We start from the raw sequence: 22,546 nt of genomic DNA, 5'->3' as shown, positions 1-22,546 counted from the left end.
GGGAGGAAGGGAGAGAGGGAAGGAGGTTGGGAGGAGGAAAGAAGAAAGGAAGGAAGAACTCATTTTCTAAGCACAAGTAACTTCTAAAAGAGGCTACTTTGACTTAAAGATGGGTGTTTTAGAATCCCAGATAGATATTGTTTCCTCTTATTGGTGCCACAAGGAAATTCTTGAGGTTCGACCAGATCACAAACCTGTGAAGGGAAAATCAGAAACTGAGCAGAGAGCTAAAGTAGTGTTCTGCACCCAATTCTGCTGTGGGGGGTGTGGCTTTCCCTGCCTTCTTGGAGGGCCACTCTCCCCAAATCTCTGGGTGTTCACCCACCAGAAGCTCTCTTTTTTGGGGGGTTTGTGGAGACTTCATTACATAGGCATGATTGATTAAATCACTGGTCACTGGCCATTAAACTGGAGGTCAGGGGTCTGGGAGTGAAAGTTCCAACCCTCCAATCACCTAGATGGATTCTCTGGTGACCAGCCCCCTCCTGGGGTGCTCTCCAAATGTCAGCTCATTAACATAACCAAAGAATGTTTATCACTCTCATCACAGAAAATTCCAAGTGTTGTAAGAGCTCTGTGCCAGAAAGGGAACTAAGACCAAATATACATTTCTTATGATTAATCACAGGCTCACAAGAGCCACCCCTTTTACTTTAGGAGGAATAAAAGAAAAAATTAAAGAACCACATCAAAAGACTAAGGACTGCTGCCCTGCGCAATGTGGGCCCAAGGTCATGTAATCTTGTAGGTCAGACCTGGTTTTACTATTGAGGAGCTGATAAAACTAGGTGAATGTGTTTGTATCTCTACGTAAGAGTTCAAACTACCAAAGAGCAGGTAGCTTACACTCTGATTCATCTTGGCATTGACCGGAGGCAGTTCAGATCTTGGGTACAGGTAAGGCACACAGGGTACTCCTAGCCTGGGAGCCCTAATACCGCCCCTGGCCCAGTGGCCCATAAAACACTTTGGGGGAGAAGTGCAGCTCCACCACTTGACTGTTCTGGCTGCTCTGCTGCAGAGGGAAGCTCATGGGACTGTGCATTCTAGCTGGCCTGGGTCTGGACCTCTGGTCTGTCAGAGAACATCAACCAAAGTGTGGGAAGGAAGCCTGGGAACCAGAGGCTTAATTTTGCGAGGAAGTAAAGCTTCTATTAAAGGACATTCCTTGGTCATTCTTTTTAGTTCCTTGCCAGTTTAAAAAACATGTGTGTGTGTGTGTGTGTGTGTGTGTTGTATAGTGTGCGTGCATGTATGTGTGTATAGGTATGTGCGTGAATATGTGTGCATGTAGAAAGCACAGTACATATGGTCCTCCCCTCCCTGTCCCCCAGCCCCCACGGGGATGCAGAGTGACAACTTCTATAAAACTAACATTGCAGAGAACTTTTGCTGAGGATTCTGTGAGACAATCTCTACTTCAAATATTTTGGATCAAAACATATTTTCTGAATTGGTCAACAGGATATGTGGTCTCAGTGTTTAATGTCATGTGTCCTTAAGATGTTTCATCATCTACTCAGTTTTCTCTAAAACACTCATCAGTCTCCACCTCCATCCTCCCTAATAACTCATTTCAACTTTATCAAAAAGCATATTTTTACCCTACTCAAAACATATTTATTAAGGTTCTTTCATGCATTCAGCTTTGGTTCTGGCAGCATTGTCATTTTTTTGTCTTTGCCACAGATATCATGAAATGATAAGACACACACACACACACACACACACACACACACACACACAAATAACGTGGGATTAGAATTGGGGAGGACAGCAGGCCAAAAAGGAAGGGAGAGGTGAATTATTCTTCAAAACTATATAGATATTGTTGCTTTGCAACTCTTGGGTGGAGCTTAACTAAAACGCTATCTTTAGCTTTGTAGAGCTGGTCCTCAGCATAAGACAATTAGATGATTGTTCTCCCCAGATGATCTGTAACCATAAAACAACAGGCCTTAACATTGTCTCCATTCCTTTGCTACTCAAAGTGCAGTCCAAGGGCTGGCAGCCTTAGCAACAACTGGGAGCTTGTCGGAAAGGCAGAATCCCAGATTCTGGCCCAGGCCCAGTGAGATGAACCTGCATTTCAACAGGCTTCCCTGGTGACCGTGTGCACAACAACATTTGAGAAGCACCGATCTAAAGAACATCCCTTTCAAGTGTGGAAAGTGAGGCCCAGACAGAGTGAGGAATGTGACCTAGATGTCTACCTTTATGGTAGGTGTGCAAAGATGACTTGATTTCCCTGTAACGAACCTGGCTTTGAAGCCCAGACTTCTGCTTGGTAGAAGAAATCTTACTCTTGTCCAGTCCAGGTAACTTGGCAGTTCTGGATTATCTCAGTCTTGTTTGGGTAAACATTAACTCAGGATTGTCCCTCACTCTCTTCTCCTGCCCTTCTATGCAGGGGTGGCCAAGTCCCTGGGGGTCTGGTGTTCAGTTCTGGGATCCGAGAAGCAGGGCATTACTGCCACAATGTGCCATCTAACCATCACAAGGTTCCAGGATCCAGGAACAAGTGAGGCTGAAATTCCTTCTTTCTGCTCCTCTCCAAGTTAGAGCCCTTCGTGGGGCGGCTTCAGCATGGAAGAAGAGGCACCTTAAAACTAACTCACACAGAGGCTGCGGGACAGGCAGCCAAGCAGAGGCTCTATGTCAGGGCTATCTGGTCCCTCGTGGCCCTCAGTAGAGCCCTGGATGAATAGAGAGAGACCTCATCTCTCTGTGTGTCAGCTGAATGGCCTTGCAAGGACTCACTGATTTATCAGAGAAGCGTGATGGCTGTGCCCAATTCAACCCAAGAGCATTTTTATAATCTGAGGGTGGGAGAATTTACAGATATGAAAGAATGCAGGTTCCCCTCTAGATTTTGCATGTCTTTGCTTCTTAAGATACATAGATGTCTTTTTTAAGGGACCGTAATCAAGTAAAACGTGAGTGTAAATCTCAATCTCTTTGAGCAGACATAAGAATTAGAAAATTTATAACTTGAGCTTAGAGGGTAGAAGTCATCTCCTTATACATGTAATGTCCATTATGCAGCAACTACAAGTAGGGTTAAATATAATACATCCCACCAGGGTCTCATGCTGCTGGTTTGGTCTAATGCAACCACAAGTAAGCTGAGAAGATTAGCTCTAAATAGTGTGTGGGGTGATACAACAGTTTCCTTAGTGGTACTGGGAAGATTTGGAATTACATATAAAAATGTCTAAGGATTTCTAGCAATGAAATTGATATTTTATATTAAGGTTTAGGAAAATATATATTATTCCATGTGCTTATAATGTTTAAGAGTACTGGACCTATTAAAATAAAGGTCAGCCCTATAACTTTAATTTGAAATGTACAATTGAGTAATTGATTTTTAACTTGTTATTTTTAAGTAAAAATCTTACTGCTCTATGTACTAGAATATGACAATTTAGATTCACCATACTTAAGTTTAAATAATTCTTACAAATTTAATACATTTCTCTTGGGGAGTTAGAAAAATGAAATAGAAACAAAGGGGAGAGCCCCTTAAGTGGAAATAAAAACATTAAAATATAAATGTCATAGGAAATTTTTGAATGTGGCTCACTTTGCAAATGGAACCAAATATTAAGCAAAGAACTAAAAAGTAAGGGCCCAAGTAATATTTGCAAGACTAGCAAACTTTATTCACAAGCTGCCTTAAAAGCTAAAGGTAGAACCAGGTTTTTACTTTTATAACCTTAAAAAATCAGATGCTAATTTAAAAATAACAAAGTAAACCTCAGAATAGTATTATTGCTGCAAAACCACAGTTAGGGACACTAAAAACTCAGAATTATCAATGAGCAGGCCTCCTTTGCTAAGGTTCTTGGCTCTATTGGGGTAGAGCCCAGAAGACACATCCCAAGATGCTTTGGGTGCTCTCACAGACATGTGGGTGGGCAGGAGTTCTCGTCGCTGCCCTCGGCCCATGTCCTTGGACAGCTATTCTGACTTTCTTGTTCTCCCACTCAGGCACATGGCGATTAGAGCTTCTCTGGGACCAGTGTCTCCTGAACTACATCTGCGTGGTGAGGCCCAGGTACCCTCCATCCTGGCATCCTCCTGCCCTGGTTTCTTTCCCTTCCTTCACTGTCAGGGTTTCACTTCAGGGGAGAGGAGAGTTCTCACCATCTCTTCCAGGGAGTCACACCTGCAGCCCACTCTCTACCTCTCCTCCCCTCACTGGGAAGCCTCTCTTCCAGACAGGTGGAAATCTGACTCTTCGTCTAGTCTCTTTCAATCTATTGTTCTATGCTTCAAGCTCTTTTCTTCAGGTTCTGGGTAATGACAGCTTGTGTTTTCCAAAATGGCCACAACAACACCTCTCATTTCACGTGCTCATCTCCGACATGATCCTCCCACGCCCTCATCAAGGGGTGGAGCCCAACTCTCCTCCCTCTGATTCCAGGTGAGTTCGTCATGTGCCTTGGTAATAGAGTCTGGTGGGAGTGATACTGGGTAACTTCTTAAACTAAGTCATACTAGGTGATACAAACTCTGCCTTGATCACTGGAGCACACATGTGCTTGAAGTTCTGAGCTGTCATGTGAGGATACACAGGAAGCAACAACTGGAAAGTGAAGTCCAGACAGAGTGAGGCCCAGACAGAGTGAGCCTGAGGCCAGAAGCCAAGACCCATGCAATCCCAATGTGTAGGTGGTCTCGTTTTTGAGTCTTCCCAACTGTATTAGTTTACTAGGGCTGCCATAACAACAACAACAAAAAACAACAACAAAAAAACACAGACTATGTGGCTTAAGCAACAGAAATTTATCTTCTCACAGTTCTGAGGGCTAGAAATCTGAGATCAAGTTGTAGGCAGGGTTGGTTTCTTCTGAGGGTTGCGAGGGAAGGATCTATTCTAGGCCTTTCTCTTTGGCTTATAGATGGCTGTCTTCACCATGAGTCTTCACTCTGTACGTGCCTGTGTTCAAAATTCCATCTTCTTATAAGGACACCAGTCCTATTAGATTAGGGCCCACCCTAGTGAATTTACTTACCATGTTTCCCCGAAAATAAGACCTAGCTGGACAATCAGCTCTAATGCGTCTTTTGGAGCAAAAATTAATGTAAGACCCAGTATTATATTATATTATATTATATTATATTATATTATATTACATTATATTATATTACAAATTATTTAAGACCCGGTCTTATATTATAGTAAAATAAGACCAGGTCTTATATTAATTTTTGCTCCAAAAGACGCATTAGAGCTGATTGTCAGGCTAGATCTTATTTTGGGGGAAATAGGGTAATTACCTCTGTAAAGACCCTATCTCCCAAAATGGTCACATTCTGAGATACTAAGGGTAAGGACTTCAACATGTGAATTTTGAGGAGGAAACAATTCAGCCCACAACAGGACCCATGAGCATAACAAAATTGTCATTGTTCTATGCCATTAAGTTTGGGATGAATTGTTACTCAGCAATAATAACCAGAACCATATTCTAAGCTGCATCTACTCTCATTGACTCAATGGGGCAATAGGGAAATGTATGCTAAAGAAAAACTCATCTATTATCTCAAAAGAATGTCTAGCTATACATTCACCCATCAATATTCATGGAGCTTCTACCATGAGCCATATACTGCTTAAGTGGTATCAAACATAAGAGGTCCCTGCCCCACAAAGCCTGTTTCCCTATCTAGTGGGAAACAGACATCCATTAGTAAAGTACTAAATAAGTATAAAAGTACTGAGGAGTGTGTTATGAGAGCATGTGATGGGGATTTGACCTTGTCCAGTGACCAGAGAAGACTGACTCTGTGGTGGGAGGGAGCATGGCCCCAAAGCAAGATGAAGTAAGAACTCCGTAGCTGAAGCCCAGAGAGCTGGGAGGACGCTGCAGGAAAGGTGGGCAGGACTCAGACCATTACAGGAACTGGGAGGCCACTCAAAACAACCATCCAATGAAATATGGAGTGGAGGAGAAATGAGGGGGTGGTGGTAACATAATCAGGGCTGCATTCCACGCATTCTGAGTCACTTTGGTAGACTATGGAGAATGGATTGGAGAAAGTGTAATGGGCAAGTCAGTTAACAGGTTTTACTCAAGATGAAATACTTAAGATGAGATATGATGTCTTTTCATTTGGGGTGGTGGTAATGATGGGAAAAATGAACAAATCAAAAAAATCTATATTTAGGAGGCAAAATCAATAGTTGATGGGTTGGCTATGGTTGGAACAGGAAAGGGAGCTAGTCAAGAATGACTCCTGTCTTTCTGCTTTCTTATGTGGGAGGACGGTGGTGTCATTTGTTAAGACAGAGGCCACTGGACCAGGTTTGGGGAGGAAGATCTTTAGTTTAGTCTAGAACTAACAATGCCCCACATGGTAGCCCCTCGCCACATATGGCTATTTAAATTTAGTTAAAATTAAATAGAATTAAAAATGTAGCTCCTCCATCACACTTGTCACATCTCAAGTGCTTGATAGACACGTGTGGATAGTGGCTCCCATATTGGACAGTGCAGATATTTCCATCATCATAGATCATGTATTGGACAGCAGTGGTCTACACAGATTGAGTTTGAGATGCCTTTGAGACATCTAAGAGGAGCTGTCAGCTGAATATATTTCTCTAGAGCTCAGAGGAGTTCTAGCTGGAAACCTAAATTCCATCTACACATTTTTATCAAGTATTTAGTGAGATCTTAATATGTTTTACTCACTGCTGTCTTTGGTACCTAGAATAATATCTGCCACAAAGTCTCACAGAGCTTACCGTCTAGCAGGGATAAACAGACAATAAATAAATAGAGAATATTCCAGGTGGTAGCATGTGCTAAGAATAAAATTAAAGCAGGGTAAGTGAGATAGAGGGTGAGAAGGGGTACAGGGCTATTTTAATTCTGGTGGCCAGGAAAGTTCTCTCTGATAAAGAAACATTTGATTGGGCACCTGGAAGAAATGAGATACATTCAGGGCAGAAGGAAGAAGACGCATGAGGAGGATGGATGCTAGCTGTTCATCTGCCCATGGAAGGTATTTGAAGCCTTGGGCGTGAGTGAGATGTCCTAGGAACGAGCATGGAGGGAGAGGAGAAAAGAGTCCATGTGCTTACTGGTTGGGTAAAAAAGGTCAAACCTGCAGAGGAGACAGAGAAGAGAAAGGAAAAAAAAACAGGAGACAGCTGGGTCATGAAAGCCTCGGAAGGAGAATGTCCTGAGAGGAGAGCTGGGACCAACACCTCTGATTCTCCTGGGAGGTTGGGAAGCTGTGGACTGAAAATGTCCTGGGTCCTCTCTCTCTTTTTTTTTTAATGAGTCTGAATATGGCTTAAAGACTTAAATGTAAGATCTGAAACCATAAAATTCCTAGAAGAAAATATAGGAAGAAACTTCACAGACATTACCCGGAGTAAGATTTTTACTGATATATCCCCTCGCGCGAGGGAAGTAAGAGAAAAAATAAACATGTGGGATTACATCAAACTAAAAAGCTTTTTCACAGCAAAGGAAACCATCAATAAAACAAAAAGGGATCCTACTGAATGGGAAAAGATATTTGGCAATGACATATCTGATAAGGGGTTAATATCACAAATTTATAAAAAACTCACTCAACTCAACTCCAAAAAAACAAACAACCCAATTAAAAAATGGCCAGAGGACATGAAGAGACATTTTTCTAAAAAGGACATACAGATGGCAAACAGACATATGAAGAAATGCTCAACCTCATTAACCATCAGAGAAATGCAAATAAAAACCACAATGAGATACCACCTCACCCCAGTCAAAATGGCTATCATCAATAAATCAACAAACAACAAGTGCTGGCGTGGATGTGGAGAAAAGGGAACGCTTGTGCACTGTTGGTGGGATTGCAGATTGGTGCAGCCACTATGGAAAACAGTATGGAGGTATCTCAAAAATCTGAAAATGGAACTACCTTATGATCCAGAAATTCCACTCCTAGGTATCTATCCGGAGAAATCCAAAACTCTAATTCAAAAATCTTTATGCACTCCTATGTTTATTGCAGCACTATACACAATAGCCAAGACATGGAAACAACCGAAATGCCCGTCAGTAGATGACTGGATTAAGAAACTATGGTACATTTATACAATGGAGTATTACGCAGCCATAAAGAAGGAAGAAATCTTACCATTTGCAACAACATGGATGGACCTAGAGAACATTATGTTAAGTGAAATAAGTCAGACAGAGAAAGACAAATGCCATATGATCTCACTTATATGCAGAATCTAAAGAAAAGAATAAGTGAATGAGCTAATCAGAAACAGTTTTGGAGACATAGAGGAAAAACTGAGGGTTGCTAAATGGGTGGGCGGCTGGGGATAAGGGGGAAGGTGAGGGGATTAGAAAATAGTCAGTAACCACAAGATGGTCACGGGGTTTTGGAAATTAATTTGGGGAATGTAATCAATAATGTTGTAAAGATTTTGTAGGGTATCCGATGGACATGTGTCCCATTTGGGAGACCACCTCAGGGATGATGTAGATGCCTGATCACTGCACTGTACACCTGAAGCTGAAGCTGAAGAATAATGAATGCCAACTATAATTTTACATATATATATATATATATATATATATATATATATATATATATACACACACACACACAAGAAGCAGAATACAGCATTAGGAATAGAGACAGTGGAAATGTAATGGCTCTGTGCGATGTCAGAGAGATAGTGGATGGGGGAGGGGGGTTCACACAATGTGAGGGATATAAATGATGAACGTCTAAGTATTACTTTGTCTTGTGCACCTGAAACTAATAAAAATAAACAAACAAACAAAAAAACATCCTGGGCCCGAGTGACATGGAGACATTGGCTATCTTAGCTACTGCTGCTTTATTGGCGAGAGTGTAAGGGTGTGAGTGTGTGTGTGTGTGTGTGTGTGTGTGTGTGTGTGTATGAGTGTCTCCAGATTGGAATGTGTTGAGGAGTGCGTGGTAGGCGAAGAAAACCAGACCTCAGTGCAGACAGTTCTGGAAGAAACAGAGATATGGAAGTAGGGAAGGGAGCTGCTGGGGCTCAGGGCAGAGGCCCGACCAGGTACCAGCACTGCCCTTCACCTCCATCACTCCACACAGCATCTGTTTCAACTTAGAACAACAGCCAGTTGCTGTGTCCCTTAAGTCATTCGTCTGAGTTAGAAAACAAAAGCTGGGAGAGGAAACAAGGACTAGGGGTCAGCCGAGACGCTGGACATTTATTGATTCATTCATTCAGGCATTCAACAAACCCCTAGGAGAGAGTGTTTTATTGCATCCTTGGAACAAACAATTGTAATAATAGTACTTACTGAGTGTTGCCATGAGCCAGACTCTGCTCTGAGCACTGTACATATATAACTCATCTGATCTTCACAACAACCCTGTGAGGTCAATATCATTATTAACCCATTTTACAGATGAGAAGACAGGCACAGAGAGGTTAAGCAACTTGCCCAAGGTCCCACACCAAGTAAGTGGTGAAGCTGGGATCCAAACCCCGTTAAGAATAGAATCCTGGGAGGAGGGATTGAAGGACAGGTACTATTCATTCACTGACTCAGCAAGCACTTATGAAGCACCTACTGTAGCTGAGTGCTGGGGGGAATAAGGATGAACTGAACCTACTTTGTGCCATCCTGTGGCTTACAGTTTGGCCAGGGAAACTGGTGCTTAAACAGGCACCAAAATACAGTTATAAATGTCACAGCATAGAAGAGCAGGGTGTGTGGGAATGCCAGGCCCAGCTCTTTAAGGCCCTGGAAGGCTTTTCCAGGGAAGGGATGGAGAATAAACAGAATTCTGAAGGGGACGGGCAGTTGGCTTGCAAGGTGGGGATAAGGAAGAGAGATAAAAGCCACATGCAGGCTGACAGAGAAGAGAGGGCTGCTGCTGGAGCAGGAAGAGAGGAGGGAAAAGTCCAGAACTCAGATGCTTCTTAAGGCGATTAGGCATTTGCAGTTCCAACTCAGCTAGTAGCTCGGAGGCCACTGAAGATGACAGGAGGCCTGGTGATTGGGTGGAGCAGGAGTGGCACAGAGGAAGCGAGTGAAGTGCTGCAGACAGACCTTGGCCTGCTTCACCGTGATGAAGATTCTCTCCTTCACCAAATCAAGGCAGTCTCCTCTGAGTCCTCTTCTCAATTAGGCCTTAGCCTTGGCCTAATTTCTATCAGTTCAAGACCACATCTCCAGGATGACCCTAGCCCTCCTGAAAGTGCCTGCCTGAGAAAACTCAAGGCTGCCCAAATAATTGACTGTTGCAGCCAGTACCTGAAGATTGGCCCCTGACCACTCTTTCTTAGAGCATTTACTAAAAAGGAACGGCAACTGTGAACCCTTCCTCTGTCCTTTTGAGGTGTACATGTATCTCCTACAACTCAGGAGTGTCTTCGTCAAGGACCTGAAAGCCTTTTCCTGAAATGTAATCATCAGGACACATAGGACCTCTGTCTGCTAGTTTCAGTGGGAGGACAGAATCCCATCTTTGATAACTGCCAGCTAACAGACACAGCTGGCCTAATCACATTTACACTGACCAACCCTTTGTAATTTTTCGCTTCCCTGACTCTACTGAGCCCCCCAGCTCACCCTCTCCCTGCCCCCTCATTCTCCCATTCAAATGTCCAGTCACCTCTGACTCACTGACTCACACTGGATTTTCTATTCCTTACTACAATAGTTCTTACTGATTAAAATCTGTCCTTACCACTTGAACTAGTGTCCGGCTTTGTTTATCTTTGACAATAGTTCAGCTCAAAACCAGATGAGAAACCACCAAACTCACTGGGCAGAATTTTTTAACTTGTGTGCCGCCACACACAGTGTGAGTATGTGTCACACAAACTCCAAGGTCTGATGCACAAAAGCTCACACACGCTGGGCCATTCATAAAGCTCTTTCAACCTCCTTGGCCTGACATGGCCAGTTCTACCTCTATGCAGAACAAGAAACGGCTGACTCACTGAAAACAGAGCGCGTGTATAAACAGGAAGCTGAGTGTGTGACCACAGACATTCAGCATCTGATAACAACTGCTGAATGTGGCAAAAAAAAAAAGGGGGAAAAAAAAGTTTTAATTAGAAAAAACTCTGTGGCACGATATTAGAACTCTCTAGCTCATAGAAATACAATTCCACTATTGATCATTTATTAAATACTTAAATAAGGGAAGTTCTTAGTTGGTCAGGCCAAGTTGGTGAGTTAGGCAGGCTGCAAATATTGATCAAATCCCTGGAAACGTGTGGTGTTTTCTTTTTTTCTTTCTCTCCCCTCCCCAAGCAGAGCAAAACGACTCCTTGGTGAGGATCTCATGGCCATGCCGAAGGGATTTGTTTTTCCCTTTGAGTTTGGACAGCCTGCCTGCTCTATGCAGGAGCCGTGTGCTGTCCTAAGTGCAGTCTCCGCCAGGAGAGACACACAAGCATGGGCAGCTTCAAACCTGGCCATGCAGGGACATCTACAAAGCACTGAGTGGCTGGTGCTGAAGTGACAATGGAGAGGTGCTGGGAGCAAGCACAGCAAGGAGGGTGTCACAGGACTGGGGCTTTCCCTCCTTTGAGCAGCAAGGGAGGCACTCATTTTCCCTCACATTTTGTGGTGATGGGGGGTTGATGCCAAGCAAACTGACCCAAGAAGGTTCGATTCAGTGGCCAAGAAAAAAGCCAGGTGATTATCCCTTAAAGGTCTTATGGGAATTGACACCATTGTGACATTTGTCGTCAGGCCAAAAGTACCTGAGAGATGTTTGGAATGTCTCCACTTTGGGGCAGTGAAATCAGGTTGTGGATAATAATAGCACAGTGCCTGGAACATATGAAGTTATTAATAGGGAGTAGCTAAGTGCTTTATGTGCACAGTTTCCTTTAATCTGCACAATAACCTCAGGTGATAAGTACTGGCTATGCTACTGGGTAAATTACTAATAATGTCTAGTAAACCAGTGAGTGGCTGAGTCTGGATTATGGCCCGGGTGGGCCTGCTTTTAGAGCACAGCCATTTGCCTAGCTTATTGCTGAAGTTTTAGAGTAGCATGTGCCCCTTACTTTATAGATGCACTGTAATTAGCAGTACTGATCTTCGATTACTACCTATGGAGAAAAGCTCAGGGGTAGTTCTTCAGCCTCCACAGAGCAGCAGCTAGCATTTGTTCCTCTATTAAGTATTTACAAAGAAAATGCTGCGTTGGGATTTGCAAGTAGCAGTGATTGTGTCTGAGTGCCTTGGACAACATATTAATATTGACATGAATAATAACTAACTTTTATAGAGTATTTCTTGTGTGCTGAACAGTGCGTTATTAGCTCCATTTTACAGATGAGGTATCTTGAGGCTCAGAAAAGCTAAACCGGATTTCAGCGCAAGCAGGCTGACTCCAGAGCCTCTGCTCTCAACTGTTACGTTACACTGTGAAAGAGCAATGTCTACAACATGGGGATTTTATTTATATAAGGAACAGCCTACAGCTTCTGTTTTATTAAAGCCTAAAAAAGGGGCTCCTTGACCAGTGAACAATTACAACTGACTAACGTTGGAGTTGCCGGAAGTAGACCCTGACACGGGTCCCTGTACAAATGATTATAAATGAAGTGCTTCCATGGGGATTCCAGTAACATGTGTGGGAAACAGGACAGGAAGGAGAATTAGGGCAAGCACAGGTGCAATGTCAGTGTATATCCTGAGGAGGGAGCCTCCACAGAGCTAGTACAGGACTGAACGCTGCGGGTCACGTGCTGGTGGAGTACCTGAGGGGCTGAGGCATCTACTTATTATCAGGACTTAGCTCTGCTGAGTCACAGCAAACTCCGTCTTGCAGAAACAATATAGAAGTGTCTCTCTCCTCTGAACAAAGCCTAAAGATAAACAATCTGGAACTACATGGTGCTACGGCAGGGGTTGGCAAACCATGCGCTCCACCAAAGGTTGACCTGCTACCTAATTTTGTAAGCCTGCAAGCTAAGAATTGTGTTGATATTTTTTAATGGTTGAAAATAAACCTAAATAAGTATACTATTTTGTGATATATGAAAATTATAAGAGATTCCATTTCAGTGTCCATAAATAAAGTTTTATTGGAACACATATTGGAATATATTGGAACATTTTCATTAAATATTATCAAAGGCTATTTTCATTCTAACATGGCATTGTTGACTAATTTTGACAGAGATCATATACCCTGCAGTATTCCAAAGCTGGAAATATTTACCATCTGGCCTCCTACAGAAAAAGTTTACTGATCCCTGTTCTATAGTATCAGGAAACCAGGATTCTCCTATTCTGTTGCTCTGCCATCTTCAACGTGCGGTATCACCTCATGGGCTGAGATGGCTGCTTAAGCTCCAGCCACTGTGTCTGTATTCCAGTGCAAAAGGGAACAAAGAGTTCACTTTTTCCTTTTAAGAAAACTTCTGAGAATCACACTTTTCATTTCTGCTTTATTTGGTCAAAAGTTAGTCTCCTCACCACACCGAGCTGTAAAACCTTATTCCAAGAGGCTATGTATGAGCCCAGCAAAAAAAGTCAGATTCTATTATTAAGGAAAAAAGAAAATGGATGTAAGAGGACAATTAGCATTTCTATTTCACCTTACTGACAGTTTTGAAACAAGGGAATTTGAAAGAATGGTATGTAATTATGCAAGACCACATTATTCTAACTTTTTATATTTAAATATTATTTCCTCTCTCCATTCCAATATTCATTTCCGTTAGTGCTTAACATAGCACAGTTAATTAGTTAAGCACCCTAGTTTCCTTTCTTCTAGCCAGGTCTTTACTCCTGCCAAAAAGAATATGTCCTTCTCAGAAACTTCTTTAATTTATTGTAAAAGTAATATATCCTCAGGAAAGAAAATATGAGGGTCCTTCAGAGAAATGACTGAAACCCAGACTAGGACAGAAACTCTATAAGGTGCAACATCTTTTCATACAGAATGCAAGGAAGTTATCAAAGACCTCTGGGACCATGACAACAGGAACCAGGAACCACCATGAAGGGTTCCCACTAACAAGAGAGGGAATAATTTGAGCATCAATAAGAATATCAGAAATGGACTAAAGGATATCAAATACGGTTAAATCTATGAATTTGTAGTTTTAAAAAAACCACATTTGTCATCTCAGACACTAGGGAACAAACTCATTATTCTAAAAACTGTAAAATAAAGGAACCAAGCATTCAACCTGTTTTCCCTGTATTAAGTGTTCCTCAGATTAAACAAATAGTTGATAAAGGAAAATTTCTCTTTATAGAATTATTTCAGCCAATAAACAAGGAAAGAGTTACAGAATATTACCATTTGCAAACTGCTAATTAAATAACGAATCTAGATACTGTCCTAAGTAGCTGCCAACACCATAAAAGAGAGAGAACGAGACATTCTGTGTCTCCTGGTAGAAGCACAGCACATGTCTATGAAGCATTGTTGCCAAAATTTGAACCTAAATCTGGTTAAGTCTCTGGACTTAGCCACTAACCAGCCTCAGGGAGAGGCTATGACATGACAAGATAAGAGGACTCTGATGAATATATAAGAGAACCCTGATGAATATTTGCATTGAAAGAATGGGTACAAGAAGGGGAAATCTAAAATGTACTAAGAAAAAAACAAAGAAGTAGGAGAAAGATTCAGGAGTGCAGTGCCATGGAAGCCAAGAGAAGATAGTGTTTTAGGAAGACGAAAGAGATGAACAATGTAAATGTTGCAGAGAGGCTGAGAGAGATCAGAGTGAAGCATGTCCCACTGGAATTAGCAACAAGGAGACCAGTGGTGGCTTTGATGAGAAAGTTACAGAAGAACAGAGGACATAGCAGTCAGTTATCAGTGAGCTGACGAATGGGGGGGAGGTGAGGCAGTCGAGACACCATCAAAATTTGGTGAGGGAGATAAGGATACTGCATTAATGTCATAGGGCTGCCATCACAACAACAACAAATCCCACAAAAACTGAGTGGCTGAACAACAGAAATGTATTGTCTTACAGTCCTGGAAGCTGAAAGTCGGAGAGATCAAGGTGTTGGCTGGGTTGGCTCCTTCTGAGAGCTGGGAGGGTTTTCCCTCTCTGCTTGCTTCTAGAGGTTTGCTGGCAATCTTTGTCCCTTGGTGTCTGCTGCATCACTCTAATCTCTGCCTTCATGTTCACATGGCATTATCCTTGGGTATCTGTCTGTCTCCGAAAGTCCCCTTTTCATTATGGCAACAGTCATATTGGTTTAGAGCTCACCCTAATGACTTCATTTTAACTTGATTACTTCTATCAAGACCCTACCCCCAAATAAGGTCACATTCTGAGGGACTATGGTTAGGATTCAAACTACCATTGTTTTTTGTTTTTTTTGGGGGGGGGAGGGGACACACAATTCAACCCAAAACAGAGACCGTAATTTTTTGTTTAGTTATAAATGTTGTATATATTCACTGTAAAAATTTAAATAACATTGATATATCTAGAGTAACAATAATAAGATTTCAATATACCGTGTTTCCCAAAAAATAAGACCTAGCCAGACAATCAGCTCTAATGTGTCTTTTGGAGCAAAAATTAGTATCAGACCCCATATTATATTATATTATATTATATTATATTATATTATATTATATTATATTATATTATATTGTATTATATTATATTATCATATTATATTAAACTGGGTCTTATATTATAGTAAAATAAGACTGGGTCTGATATTAATTTTTGCTCCAAAAGACGTGTCAGAGCTGATTGTCTGGCTAGGTCTTATTTTCAGGGAAACACAGTAGGTTAAAAGAAAAATGTGGTCGTGAAAGATGGGAGAGATGGGGCAGTAGGAGGTGAAGATCTGCTAAAGGTCTTTGTTTAGTTCAGGGTGGGAGAGACTTAAACATGTGGCAGTATAGTGGGAAGGAGCCAGCAGAAAGGGAAAAGTTGAATACCAAAGATATGGTGTGTTTGGTGTGGTATGGTATGGTGTGTGTGTGTGTGTGTGTGTGTGTGTGTGTGTGTGTGTGTGTTGTATTAGTGGGCAGGGATTGTGGCTGAATCTAAAGAGAATTCTAGACCTGTCAGGTTGTATGGAGCTGGCTGTCCCAGAAGTTTATTTGAATGAGTTTATTTGCATGGAGAGTGAGGCTGCCTGGAGGGAGTTGTATGTAGCAACGCCTGGGGAGTGAGTGGGAGAGAGGACAACGAAGAGGACAGCAGCTTCTGGCTGCTCCCCAGCCTGGCTCTGTAGAGAGAGGGGCTACAAAGATAAGCCAAGCAGACTGCCTTTGAGAGGCTTTGTCATGCTTTGTGAGGCTCAGGCATGACTAGTGCAACATCCAGGACCAAGTGACACAGAGTTGGGAAGAAAAGTGTTCCACCATTTCTCAGTGGAACCCAGCACAGCTTGTTCACAGTGAGAACTGAGGGTTTGGCCCTTTTCTAGTATTGCAGTTTAGAAAACAGTAGATCCAGGAAACAAGACTCTAGATGGGGAACTCTGAACTGCCACCAGACCAGGGTCCTGTGAGACAGGATGAGACAACAGCTTCCATGCTTTGAGGGAAGCAGACGCTAGGAGGAGACAGTGCAGATACCCATGAGCAGGCTGTGCAGAAGAACTTGCAACATACCCCGGAACTCATGGAAATAATTACGAGACCCAGTGGGGGCAATGGAAAGTCCTCCTCCCCCACTTCAGAAACCAGTAACAAGTCCAAGCTGTCACCTGTGCTTCTGACAAACCAGCAATAAATTGGGGGTTCCATCAACCCACTCCTTGGGTAGGATTAATTTTCTAGAGAGGCTTACAGAACTCAGAGAAACATTTTACTTACTAGATCTCTGGTTTATTATAAGAGATGATAACTCAGGAACACCCAGATAGAAGAGATGCGTAGGGCAAAGTTTGGGGAAAGGGGCACAAAGCTTTGAAGCCCTCTCCACAGGAGTCACTCTCCCAGTACCTATGTGTGCTCAGCAACCCAGAAGCTCTCTGAACCCCATCCTTTTGAATTGTTTATGCAGGCTTCATTACAGAAGCATGATTGATTAAATAAATCATTGTCTGTTGGGGGAGTGATTCAACCTCTGCCTCTTCTCCCCAGAGGTCTGGAGGGGTAGAACTGCAAATTCCAACCCTCTAATCACAAGATTGGTTCTCCTAGCAACCAGATCCAATCCTTAGGTGAAATCTAAAAGCCACCTCATTAACACGACAAAAGACATCACTTAGGAAATTCAAAGCTTTTAGGGGCTCTGTACCAGAACCGGGTTCAAAGACCAATACATATTTCTTATTATGAATCACAATATCACAGTAGGTTAATGAATAAATAAATTGTGGTTTATTCATACAATGAAATCCTATAGAAAGTTAAAATGAACAAACTAGATCTACATATATCAACATGAATACATCTCAAAACATGATAAGAAAAGCAAGTTACAAAGGAAAATGTATCATATGATTTCTAATATTTATATAAATATTTAAAACATGCAAACAATAGTATATATCATTTATGGATATATCTATGTAATGTAATAAAAGTTTCAACTTTTATTACATACATATATGAAAAGAAATATACTAACTTCAGGGTAGTGGTTACCTCTGGGGAGAGAGGTAATGGATGGGAAAGGGTGCTCTCTCAGTGCTAATGCTTTCTTTTTCAAAAAAGAGAGAAACATTGATTCTGAAGCAAACAAAGCAAAATATTAACATCTGTTAATATGGGAGGTTGGTGGTACGTGTCTGCTAATAATCTGTTCTGTACCGGGCTATATATTTGAAATGTCATCATTTAACATTTAAAACTTAAAGAAAATAAGACAATATCACTGCTTTTGTGCACAGGAAAAAAATCAATTTATTATATTGTGTTAAATTTATTCACCGTGTGTAAACACCACAGCTATTATAATAATTTTACTATAATATAGCATTTCATATACAGTACCTAAAATTATTTTCTGTAAACAGCTGCAAATGCTTTATTTACCTATAGACTTTGTATTTTCATCACTGGGCTTCTATTTTTCTAAGTTACAGCAACAGCAACGGACAAGGCCAATTGACTCTGTTTCCTTATTTCAGTCAATGGCCAGCCCAAGGTGAGCTCCTGGGGAATCAGACATAAGTCTGAACAGTCACAAGGTCACTTGTCTGGAAATAGCACAGATACAGGCTATAGGCCATCAAAGAGGGCCCCTGGCCTTTCTACAGTTTTCTGAGCAAAGGAGTAAGCTGGGAATGCCCCAACAATGCTTTCAGCATTCCTAATTATATCTCCAGTTTTGAAAGGACTTACTGTTTGATGTAAGGGCAGGGGTAAGAGGGGATGGATGGATTATAGGAATGGCCTGCAAGTTACAGATGAGGCTCTTTGTCCACACTGGTGTGTGTTTATATAGTCTCTACTGTGGTATAAGGCCTAAAATTAAGTGCTGCCTTGCCATCTCAAACTGGGAGGCCCTTGAATGGCCTAAGAGCATCCCCTACCCACACTGCTCCCTCAGATAAGATCTCCCAGCCAAACAATCCTCCTTACTTACTATGGGGACAAGGCATGGTGCCTGCTTATCCATGAGTAGTGGGCTTTAGTTCACTGCCAACCAGAAGAATTATTCGGACAAGCCAATCACATCCTTCAGTAGGGACCAGGAGTAACACCACCCTCTTGTTATTACAAAACCTGCCCCCACAGCCCCTGCTTATTCATTCTGCTCCCAAGTGTAACTCTTGTCCAGCTCTGGTGGTGCAGTATCTTCTTTCCCTGGACAATAGACTGCCATCAGTCTCATCTGTCCAGCGTTGGGTGTCATGTTTGGCTGTCCCCATGACCCTAGGGTAGTGTCCCTCCCTCACTAATGAGGTGAAGAGCAGGCAATCAAAACATTGATAGTTTTCACTTTTCTCCTCGTTAGAGCAATCATTACAACTCCATGAGATTTTTCCGCACATCCTTTATTTCTAACCAATTAACGCTGGTCAGGAGGATGTGAGTGGAAAGAAATACAAGCAAAATGTGTTTCATGATCTATTTCCAGTGGAAAATTAAGAGGTTTCTTCTTTCAACTCACTACTAGTCATAGGGAAAGTGATGGTAGAGGATGGCTTTAAGAAAATCCTCACTTAGAAGACAGGATTCCCCGAAGAAAATTCACCAGGAATGTTCAGAAACTAAATAATGATCACACAAAAAAAAAGGTTTCATCACATGACACAGAGTTGCATAGTAGCAATTCAGTACTTTACAACCAGCCCAACATATAAATGATGATGAAGAATTTTCATGTTGTGAACATGATCATATCATGATATCACTGCCATAATGTCACTGTGACTATCTGCTCTTTGGTACATATTTGACCACAGTGACATCACTGAACATCATATCACAGACCATACACAATATGGCACATCATCCCTCAATTTATTACCTTCTGTGATTTTTTTACATGGGCAAAAATGGAAACAATTGAGTTAGAGTGTTTATTTTGTTTGGATAGTTCTGATGTTTGGAATCCTTGAAATACGATATTTCTTGAGTTCTTTTTATAATTTCTATTGTGGCCTTGGGCAGTTACAATGTATGCTTCAAAAGTGCTTTCAATGGGCAGCCGGATGGCTCAGATGGTTAGAGCACAACCTCTGAACAACAGGGCTGCTGGTTCAATTCCCACATGGGCCGGTGAGCTGTGCCCTCTATGACTAGATTGAAGACAATGAGCTGCCCCTGGGCTTCCAGAGGGGCGACTGGATGGCTCAGTTGATTAGAGCGTGAGCTCTCAACAACAAGGTTGCTGGTTCAATTCCCGCATGGCATGGTGGGCTGTGCCCCCTGCAACTAAAGATTGAAAGTGGCAACTGGACTTGGAGCTGAGCTGCGCCCTCCACAACTACATTGAAGGACAACGACTTGGAGCTGATGGGCCCTGGAGAAACACACTGTTCCCTAACATTCCCCAATAAAAAAATATTTTTTTAAAGTGCTTTCATGTTAATTTAATTTATTCTCGCATCATATGTAAGTCTGGATTGGTAATTCACTCTCCCAGAAAATGAAGATAGTAATGAAACCTAGACAGGTTAAGTGATTTTCCCTCCAAGGTTCCACAGTTAGATGTATAGATTCTTGACTCAAATAGACTTTCTGATTCTTAAATCCAGTGTTCTTTCTACTACTCAGATTCTCTTACATTTATTCTCTTTACATTTCAGTTGCTAATAAATTGATTAGACTAGCAAATGTCAGAAAAATAGAATGTTGGGGCTTAAAGGGGCTTTAGAGGTTATCTCAAGTGTCAACACATACAAAAGGAGGAAGATACCAGGCTCCTGGGAGATGACTGTGATTGCGGACTATTCCTAGAAGCAAACTGCTGAGATTTTAATGCTCTACCCAGTCCACTCCTAAATGATTAATAACATTCTGAAACGATTTCGTTCCACCTAGTATGCTTAAAATACTTGCCATGATGAAGCTCTAATTTGCAAAGTGCTCACTGAACAAGAACTAGAAACTGAAATGTCTTTGTAGTTAAGAAAGTTAGTAGACATTGTCCCTGCATTCAAAATAGGAAAATTAAAACAGGATGGAGTTTTAAAAGGTGCTTAGTCTAATTCAGCTGGCCAGTGAGGTTTCATGCCTGCCCATGTACTGTCGAGGACAGTATCTTTGGAGGCTATTCCCATCTAGGACTCTTCCACATGTCTCTCTTGGGGCACAAAGGGACACCAATTGTCCCTGGGTATCCTCTCAGAACTAGGATGACAATCCTTAACAACATTACACAACACTTTAATTTGGAGCTCTTAGGAAATTATAATACTAGCCATACATTTAGACTTTTTGATGGCCCTCAGCTGCTCAGTATGTCAAGCTTAGAGGATGAGAAGCAGGGTCAACTCGCTTTGTCTTTGGCACTGTCCTTTCTTTGGTCTGTTTAATGAAGTCAAGTTTTCTGTCTTTTTCTTGTAATTAAATTTATTGGGGTGACAATTGTTAGTAAAATTACATAGGTTTCAAGTGTGCATTTCTATAATACACCATCTATATATCATGTTGTATGTTTACCACTCAGAATCAGTTCTCCTTCCATCACCATATATTTGACTCCCTTCACCTTCTTCTACCGTCTCCCCTCCCCCTTTACCCTCAGGTGTTTTCTGTCTTCTAATTCCATGGCAAGGCTTGGCACCGTGACTATTTGTATTGAAGTGATTATAATACATTCTACAAGCACTTACATTTCTAATCAATACTGAGTAACACCAACTAGATTTACCCTCCTACCCGAGACAGGTGAAAAAAATCTGAATAAAATATGTGAAATAATAGTGCTTAAGACATTGGGCATCAGGCAGCGAAGGTCAGTGAACACTGAGAGGGAAAGCATATAAGATGAATTTTATGATTGCCTAGAAACTTTTTTTACTGCATGGAAGAGTTTTCAGACTGCAGCACAGAGAGGGAAAACCCAGGCAGAGTCCAACTGTCTTGCTGAGTTGAGGAGAGAGAGCTCAGAATCCAGGGAAACCAAGAAAACTGGAGTTTACACGGCACGTACCAGAAAGAAGGGAGCTGCACAGAGACGTAACTCCAGATTGCTGAAGAGTGTCCCCTTGAGTGTTCAGTTGCGTATCAATCAGTTCACGCATATGAGGAAACTACCCAAGATCAGGGAAAGAACCACCAGAGAGGCGTAGAGGGAATAGACTTTAGACTTCACCCAGGCCTGAGAAAAGTGTCCCCGACAGTCCTAGTGGAAAACCTCAGAGTTCTGGTAGAATTAGAGAACTATGAAGTTTGGGACAACTTACATTTCTAACAACTGTTACAGACTGCTACGCAGGATAAAAAACAACAGAACACAGACAGATTGGTTAATGTATAAATTACTGCTGTATTTGCCTGCTCCTGTATTGTTCCTGGCTTCTCAGACCTATGGGCTCAGTGGGAAGAAAAGTCCTTCACTTTCCCATTCCCTTCTTCTCTCATAGACAAAGATCTTGGAAAGAGGAGTCTTGGCAGGTGTTTGTTCTGCACACAAATGAAGCAGGTGACCCAGTAGAAGTTTATGGCAAATGCCTCCCAGCAATGCCCCTGGTGTTAAGTTATCATCAAAAACAAAACAAACAGAACTCTAATTCAATTTTTTCTGTCATTAGGCTGAAACGCTGATCATTGCAAAGAAGGTGGCTTAAAGTAATAGAGTCAGAGTGGAGCTATTTTATAGCATGATTTGAATTACTAATAAGTCAATTGCTACGTTGTGGAAGGCTGCAGAGCATCACCATCCATTCATCTGGGCTCTGGGCTATAAGCCTGCTACAATTGTCTTAAAAAAACAACAACCCACACCAGATGTTGGCAATCAGGAGCTACGGCTCTTAGACACATGGACAGATGGTGTGTATAACAAAATGAAAATAGACACAAGAGGCAGAGAACTTGGGCTCAAATCCTGGCTCCATTTACTTCTTGCTTTCCTCCCTGGGAACCTTAACTAAGCCACTTCTCCAAGCCTGTTTCTTCACCTACAAAAGGCAAATAATAATGGAGACTACCTCAT

Source organism: Rhinolophus sinicus, chromosome 3, assembly GCF_057876585.1.
Source record: "Rhinolophus sinicus isolate RSI-liver-muscle chromosome 3, RSI-T2T, whole genome shotgun sequence".
Taxonomy (NCBI): domain Eukaryota; kingdom Metazoa; phylum Chordata; class Mammalia; order Chiroptera; family Rhinolophidae; genus Rhinolophus; species Rhinolophus sinicus.
Note: the sequence above shows the minus strand (reverse complement) of the source record.